Genomic DNA, 8983 nt, shown 5'->3' with positions numbered 1-8983 from the left:
TCCCTCCCTGCTTGAAGATGTAAGCCAGGGCTGTGGTGTTGTCAGAGTCCACCTCCACCACTTTGTTAAGCTGGAGGGACTTGAAGTTTATCAAGGCCAGAATAACCGCCAACAACTCCTTGCAATTGATGTGAAGTGTCCTTTGCTCCTGATTCCATGTTCCCGAGCATTCTTATCCGTCCAAAGTCGCACCCCAGCCCGTGTCTGATGCATCCGAGAGGAGACGGCGGTCGGGTTTCTGAACAGCCAAAGGTAGACTTCCTTGAGAAGAAAGCTGTTCTTACACCACGCGAGAGAAGACCTTCTCTCTTCGGAAACAGGAACTGAGACCGTCTCTAGCGTCATGTCCTTTATCCAGTGAGCAGCTAGATGATACTGAAGGGGGGGGAGGTGGAGTCTCCCTAACACGATGAACAGGGCCAGCGATGAAAGTGTCCCTGTTAGACTCATCCACTACCTGACTGAGCATCGGTTCCTTCTCAGCATGCTCTGGATGCATTCTAGGGCTTGGAAGATCCTTGGGGCCGACGGAAAAGCCCGAAAAGCTCGACTCTGAAGATCCATACCCAGGGAGACAATGGTCTGGGATGGGACGAGCTGAGACTCCTCAAAATTGACCAGGAGGCCCAGTTCCTTGGTCAGATCCATAGTCCATTTGAGAATCTCCAGACAGCGACGACTTGTGGGAGCTCCTAAAAGCCAGTCGTCTGACGGAGCCGGACACAAGATCATGGTACTGCTGCACAGTCTGTGAACTGTCAACCATGGGGAAGCGAGGAAGTACAGTGACAACCCGAAGCTGTCTAGACTGTCTGGGTCGTACAGACAACTCCTTATCGGGTTGCTAAGGTTGCCGTACTGCGTCACAACAAGTCACTCCTGCTGGTTGTTGAACGTCTTCCCAGTGACACACTGACTCCGTAAACAAAAAATCCTCTAACAAGGACTAAGTTTGGACTGCATGTCTTGCAACACAGCTCAAGGACTATGGGAGCAGGTGTGGTAACAGACGGGATTAGCGACTGAAGTGGGGACCATTACCTTCCCTGGAAGCATGTTATGCTTAAATAAAAGTCCATAGGAGGCTACGCAGCTAAAGGCTCCTCTCCAAATGACAGAGTCCTCAAGGGAATATCAGAAGGAGGGAGAAAAGCACTTTCTCATCTACAGGGACCATATCCGAGAAAAGCTAAGTTCTCTCAGTGAGGGTTACACTGTGCAAACGCAGCAGACTAGAAGGCAACGTTAAGAAACTGCTTGACAGTCTAGTGAGTTGGCAACAACCAAAGATGTGTGACTGAGAAGCATGCGGTAAGGTATGCAGAGCCTGTTGTATGCAGAGCATGCTGTAAGCAGAGCATGCTGTATGCAGAGCATGCTGTATGTAGAACATGCTGTAAGGTAAGCAGAGCGTGTTGCATGGCGTGTAACATTTCTCAGAAATTCCATGACCAGTGCTAGAGTGAGTAATATCGCATTACCGTCCATTGAAAGTGCACGTGCCGAGGGAATTGATTTAGACTGTTTTGTTGATGAATTTGATAGCCGGCATGATAATCGTAGAATTAAGCTACACTAAATGTACTATAATCTACTTCACCTCCGGAAAGGGAAACTCGCCCTGTTGGCAACACTGCATTACTACATGCATGCTTGCAAGGGGTTTAATATCAACATAATATTACCTTACATTCATAACTCATGATTTTTGCCATATTTTGCGATTTGTTAAAAATATATTGCAAGGAATACAAATATATTTTTAAATAAGTAATACAAATAACCTCCATTATCATAATGTTTGAAAATGGAGGTAAGGTATGCTGAACAGCAGAGTCAGAACGAGCTGGAACAACAATAGTTGTGGTTTCCTCTTCAAGACTCTGTTGAGGGAACACCTGAGGCTCAGTCTGCAAAGGCTGATCAAAAGAAGTAGCAGAAGGTAGGCGCATGGGTGGAGGAGGCTGACTCCTGGCATGAGTGGCTGAACTCAAGGGTTGCGCTTGCTGAGTGGTTGGCGGATGCGCAGTAGCAAGTTCCTGAGGAACGAGTTGAGGTTCCTGCGGTGTGAGCTGAGAGCGATGAGGTAGTGGCTGCGCAGAACGCAGTAAATGTCTCGCAAGTTGAGGCTCCTGAGGCGCAAGGCTAAGGTGTTGAGGTGCTTGCCTTGAGGAGGGTTGAGCTCGCTGCAGCGAGAGCTGAGGAGACTGACTCATGGATGGGAGAGGTTGTTGTACCTCAAGCGAGTGTTGCCTCACTGGTGGAACAGCAAGTGGAAGCGGAGGAAGAGAGGTATAAGCCTCCTGTTCCCATTGCTGAGGTTGCCTTAAGGAAGGCGGAGGGAGCTGCACACCACTGGAAACAGTAAACTCAGAACGTGGCTCAACATCGTACGCCTGGCAGGCAGTACTGCGGTCAGGCGGAGCGAGCGCAGGAGGAGGCGCAACCTTCTCAGCCTGACACTCACGCATCAAGACCGTAAGTTGTGACTGCATGGACTGCAGTAGAGTCAACTTGGGGTCGGCAGACACTAAGGTCTGCTGAGGTAAAGCCTTAACAGCAGAGATCTGTTGCGGCAGAACCTTACTCCTCTTAGGCGGAGTGCATTCAACTGATGACTGCGGCGAGTCAGAGCTAACCCAATGACTGCATCCGGGTTGTTGAACTCTAACTTCGTACGTCTGGCATAGGTCTGGACTTTACGTTTAAGAGGTCTTGAGACCTGAGACCAGCGTTTTCTCCCCGAAATTTCTTCTGCAGACGAGCAAAATAAGGGCTCAATCGTCTGCGGGTGGGAGTGACGGTCTCTTAAGACACGCCCGCAACCACCGAGGATACTTCTGTGCGCCGATCAAGGCCTGCCGAACCCTTTTGCCCTTCGACATTGCTTCTCCCCTGGGCTTGGGAGCTTGCAAGAGGTCCCGGACTGGGAGGACGACTGGCACGCACAGAAGTACCCTCACGCACAACACTGACACACTTTGCGCTAATCACTTATCACTTTGATTTTCTGTTTGCACTTATTTCACTGAACTCGAAACTTTAAGTGGTTTGTACCTGAAACACGCAATTCTATCCTTTCTCAAAAGTTAGTAATTGCGAAAACAGAATTACAATGTAACAGAAAAATCTAATGAAAGATAAATAATTCAGTGGCTGGAAAGAGACTAAACACTAGATCACTCTAGAAACGTTTACCTTCTTCCCCTAAAGAGACTAGGGAGAAGAGCAAAAACGATAACAACGTTACTCGCTTGAATGAAACGTTTATCCTCCTCTTTCTCCCTCCGTCTCTATCTCTCTCTCTCTCTCTCTCTCTTGACTTAGAACCTGAGAGAAGAGCCCAATCATATATATCGTTAAAACATATTATTGTTAAAGGAAAAAACTGAAATATTTCCCAAAATGAAAAGTTCCTTTATTAGAATTAAAACCATTAAGTTAAGAAAGAATGAACAAAACGCTAGACACGGTTACTCTTACTGCAACGTGACACCGTGAAAATTCTTTCTCTATCGTAACGATAGAGCGCAAGTTGAACGTTCTGAACGTCAACAACTGCAGAGACAAAACAAAACGTTAGTTCAACTTTGAAAACAGTACGAGACTATCAAAGAAATTCTTTCAAAGACATTAAAATAGCATAATATGTTAACAGGTAAAACCGAAATGACGGGCTCAATGTTAATTAACTTCGGTACCAAGAAAAGACCGCCTACTATTAGGAAAGGTCGAATATAAACAAATATAAAAATTAATTTTAATAAGTTTATAATAAAAGTAAGTTAATCGAAGAGGCCTATAAAAGGCGGAGAGATATAAAATAAATCTATAACAAAACTAAGAAAGAGAGTCTATACTCTCTTAGACACCAACACTTCCGTCTAAGGGAAGGGTCGGCCATTTAAAGGTGAAAGAGAGTTCATACTCTCTTCGTCACCATAAAAATTAAATTAATTCCAAACGCTAGCTAAGCTAACATAGAAGTTTCCAGTATAGCGAATAGCTGCAAATTTAGAGAAATACTTCACCAAACCGTGAACAATACTCCAAAATCATAAGCGTATCCAAGAACGTCTAGCCGGAAGCACGACAGAGGAAAAAGTGAGGTGGCGACAACAACAAGTACTGTAGTACCTGGCCACAGGTGGCGCTTGTGAGTACACCCCCTTCTAGTATAGTGATAGCTGGCGTATCCCTCCCGTAGAATTCTGTCGGGCAACGGAGTTGACAGCTACATGATTATCGGGTAAGTTTAATATTGAAAAATAGTATTTAAAACATTTAAGTTTGAAAGAAGAATGAACAAAACGTCAGAATCGATTTACTCTTTCTGCAAAGTGAAACCGTACAGAGACTAGGGACGAGAGTAAAAAACTGACTCGAGAACAACGTTACTCGCTTGGGACGAGAATAAAGATCGGAACGTTCTCTCTTCCTCTCTCTCTCTCCGTCTCTCTCTCTCTCTCTCTCTCTCTCTCTTGATTTCGCACCGAAGAGAAGAGCCCACTTACCTTTCGTCAATAAACAGGTTATTTGACCAAAGGAAAAAACTGAAAGGTTTTTCAATTAACAAGTTCCTTTAAAATAGTATTTAAAACATTTAAGTTTGAAAGAAGAATGAACAAAACGTCAGTTTCGATTTACTCTTTCTGCAAAGTGAAACCGTGATTCTCTCTCTCTCTATCGTAACGATAGAGCGCAAACTGCGTAGCATAAATAAACTAAACTTTAGTTCATCTTTGAAACAGTACGAAGACTATTCAAAGAAAATCTTTCATAAAATATCTACTAAAAAATATTCATTTAATAAGTTTTAAATCATTTGCTCTGTAAAAGTTATTTACGATTGAAAGGGCTCAACGTTGTTTAACTTCGGTTTCCAAGTTAGGACCGCCTACTCTCGGATTAGGGGAGGAATAGGTAAGGTCGCATATAAACAAATCATTAAAATTTATCTTGATGTTTATTATAAATGGAAAGCTAATCGAAGAGGCCTAATAAAGGCGGTTGAGATATAAAATATATAGAGGAAAATCTATAATTAACAACAACAATTTATAACGTGATAAGATAATTGCTAAAAGCCTAAAACACACTTCCGTACTAAGGGAAGGGTCGGCCATTTAAAAGTCAAAGAAAGTCCAAAAAACAATCCAAAGTCATCAATAATTAAACCTATCCAAAAACGAGTTCAAGATTTAAGTTGAAGATAAAACACCTGCACTGCAAAAGCTCAAACCAAAAGGAAGTACTTCACCAAGACTGTTGAAAAACTCCAGGTTAACAGCGAGTAATGGTACGTCTTGTCGATCAGACCGACAGAGAAAAATTGGGTCTGTTTACATGTATATGCGGTATCTGGCCGATAGTTGGCGCTAGTGGGCACACCCGCAACCTTCATAGCGATCGCTCGCGAGTTTTTGTGTGTTTTTCTGTCGAGCTGCCGGAGGCTCAGCTATTATATATTCACCGGCTAAGTTAAATATTTAAAAATCAAATATTACTTAACCCTGGATAGGTACGCTCCTCGGACACCCCTTTAAGGGTATACTCGGACGCGAACGACCCCGACGCCAAAAAAAATTCTTGAAAAATCAGTTTTTGCAGTAACCTCCTTTTTTCTTTTGCCAAAAAAAACTTCAATGAATGCTTAAAACAACTGTAAAGATAAATACTACTCATCTGCAGAAAAACTATATATTATAAATATTTTAAAAAATTAAGTAGAAAAAAAAAAAGACCTGACATAAAAATTCATAAAAAAAAAGTTTATACATATATACACAAATCCTTTTAGGAATTGATTCTTGAATGTTTAGGACACATCTTGATGTATTTTGGATGAAGTCAGACCCATGGAGGTGAAGATCTGAAATGAGAAAAAAAGGGTAACTTTTTTTGGCCAAAAAAATTTGTCCAAATTTCATGAATTTTTTTGGGTACCCAAATGAAATAGGAAGTGGCTAATTTTTTTAGGGAATAAACATATGTTATCCTAAAATAGAAATATGTAAAAAAATCTTCATTATTTTGTAAATTACATTTATATCAGGGGCCATATCTAAAGGTAATTTTTTGAGTACTTAGAAATTTTGTAAAAAAATACATATATTTAATATATAATATGATATTTATGCAGGTAAAAATATACCAAAATATCACAAATTCTATAGGGAACAAGAATATATATAGATAGGGCAGCTTACGCTTCGGATATGTCCACAAAATGGCCGCCAACCACACTGACTCAGACTCCCTAATCTGCCACTTGAAATGTAGGAAGGGTATGTCAATTTCAAGGTGTTATTTACTAATCTAATTATTATTGGATATGCATAAAAATTGTATGGTGGGTTGCTGGATAATTGTCAATTATTTTACGACTATAAAATTAAAATTCTAACCCAAAAAAATTTTTTTGAAGGGAAATAAAATCGAAAAAAAAAAATGTAAAACAATATTTTAGCTAAAAAAATTTGATGATATTCAATCAAAAAAAAAAGTAAACAAAATTTTCCGACAAATAAACATCTAGAGGAATCATTACTCTGTGATAGTTCCTTAGTACGTAGTAATTTTGAAAGAATTGGGAAAAAACGAAAAAATGGCAATCACAGGAAAATCGAACACATACCTATATATACGCCATACCTGGCTAAAAAAAAGATAGGCATGGGTAGCCAGATCATCTAGAAACACTTTCCAACACTATAAAAATATAAGTTTTGCGACACTACTTGCCAATTCCTTACGGTAACATGACTAAGCAAAAAAATGCAAAACAAATAAAAAGGGGCACTCGCGGAAAAATGGCTAACATTCTAATATACGGCATTTCAGAAAAAAAAAATTCAGCCACGTGCTAGGCAAACCATCAAGGCACATTTTCCGACAAATAAACATCTAAATGAATAATTACTCTGTGATAGTTCCTTAGTACGTAGTAATTTTGAAAGAAATGGGAAAAAACGAAAAAATGGTAATCACAGGAAAATCGAACACATACCTATATATACGCCATATCTGGCTAAAAAAAGAAGATAGGCATGGGTAGCCAGATCATCTAGAAACACTTTCCAACACTATAAAATTATAAGTTTTGCGACACTACTTGCCAATTCCTTACGGTAACATGACTAAGCAAAAAAATGCAAAACAAATAAAAAGGGGCACTCGTGGAAAAATGGCCATTCTAATATACGGCATTTCAGAAAAAAAAAATTTCAGCCACGTGCTAGGCAAACCATCAAGGCATATTTTCCGACAAATAAACATATAAATGAAATATTACTCTGTGATAGTTCCTTAGTACGTAGTAATTTTGAAAGAAATGGGAAAAAACGAAAAAATGGCAATCACAGGAAAATCGAACACATACTTATATATACGCCATATCTGGCTAAAAAAAAATAGGCATGGGTAGCCAGATCATCTAGAAACACTTTCCAACACTATAAAAATATAAGTTTTGCGACACTACTTGCCAATTCCTTACGGTAACATGACTAAGCAAAAAAATGCAAAACAAATAAAAAGGGGCACTCGCGGAAAAATGCCCAACATTCTAATATACGGCATCTCAGATAAAAAAAAAAGACATGCACGTGTTAGCCCAACCATCAAGGCACACTTTCTAACTCATAAACATGAAAAAAAATCAATAATATACGGCAATTCCTTACTACGTAGTAAATTTTTACAAATATTGAAAAAAAACAGAAATTGGCAACCGCAGTTAAATACCCAATATACCAATAACTACGTCGTATCTGACAAAAACAAAATCACGCATGGGTAGCCAGATCATCTAGACACACTTTCCAACATTAAAAAAGCAAAAGTTTTACGACACTATTTCGCAATATCTTACGGAAAAATGACTTGGCAAAAAAATGAAAAAAAATTAAAAAGGGACACTCGCGGTAAAATGCCCGACATTCTAATATACGACATCTCAGATAAAAAAAAAGACATGCACGTGTTAGCCCAACCATCAAGGCACACTTTCTAACACATAAACATGAAAAAAAAAAATGAATAATATACGGCAATTCCTTACTACGTAGTAATTTCTGGGTCGAACCTGTGGCGCCGGGCGAAAAGTCCTTCTTGTATACCTTTTCTGATAAAAACCTTCCAATTATACCAGAGAAAGATAAAAGCATGGAATGCTGAGGTTACAACCCTCGCGCGAGCACCTTTTGGGTGTCGTGTATAAAGCAAAGGCGCGTGAAATCCACTATTCACAGGTTGTCTTCCATTTAGTTAATTCCTTCGCCAAAGGGATGGGCCGATACAGAGGCCCTAGACACATCCCCATCGCCGCACCACCCACGCCACGACGCGAGCGCCATCTGAACAACATCCTTCTTTTTGGAATTCAAAAGTGTTGAATGTTTTCGTTGTGCTCTCGGTCTTTTTTATCTATCGTGGATTTATTTTGTCATGTCCGAAGCTCCATCTTCACACATTCCAATGTTAAGTACCATAGTTTGTTTTGACAGTATTTTATTGTACCGGGCTTGTGTTTTATATCCAGTATAGTCTGTTTTATTATCCCCGTCTGGCCTTTCATGGCGGCCATTGTTTGTTCACTTGTTGGGGAATTCATCTTTATCTGCCCGTTTAGTACTCTGTCACTTAGGTTCTTGGTTAAGTCCCTGGCCTTATGCCTTTAGAACCGTTATTATTTTTATTTTTATTTTATGCTCATGGTACTTTTTGCAAGTAAGTCCAGCCTACGATCGAGATAGCGATTTAGCTTTGTTTTTGTTTAGTAACCGCCCGAGGCGTTCGTCACTCGACTCGGTTAAAGGAACAGTGCTATTTATTTTAAGTTTTAACGGATGCTATTCTTCGATCGTAGTATTATATGGATGTACATTTTTATTTTATACGTTTATAATAGTGTTTTGTGATTTTTAGTCCTGTTTGTGTCCAAGAGAGCGGGAGATTGGGGTCCCCGTTTTCTGTTCGCAGT

This window comes from Palaemon carinicauda, chromosome 6 (genome assembly GCF_036898095.1).
Source record: "Palaemon carinicauda isolate YSFRI2023 chromosome 6, ASM3689809v2, whole genome shotgun sequence".
In the NCBI taxonomy this organism is placed as follows: Eukaryota; Metazoa; Arthropoda; class Malacostraca; order Decapoda; family Palaemonidae; genus Palaemon; species Palaemon carinicauda.
The sequence above is the reverse complement of the archived record's forward strand: the minus strand, read 5'-3'. Positions refer to the sequence as shown.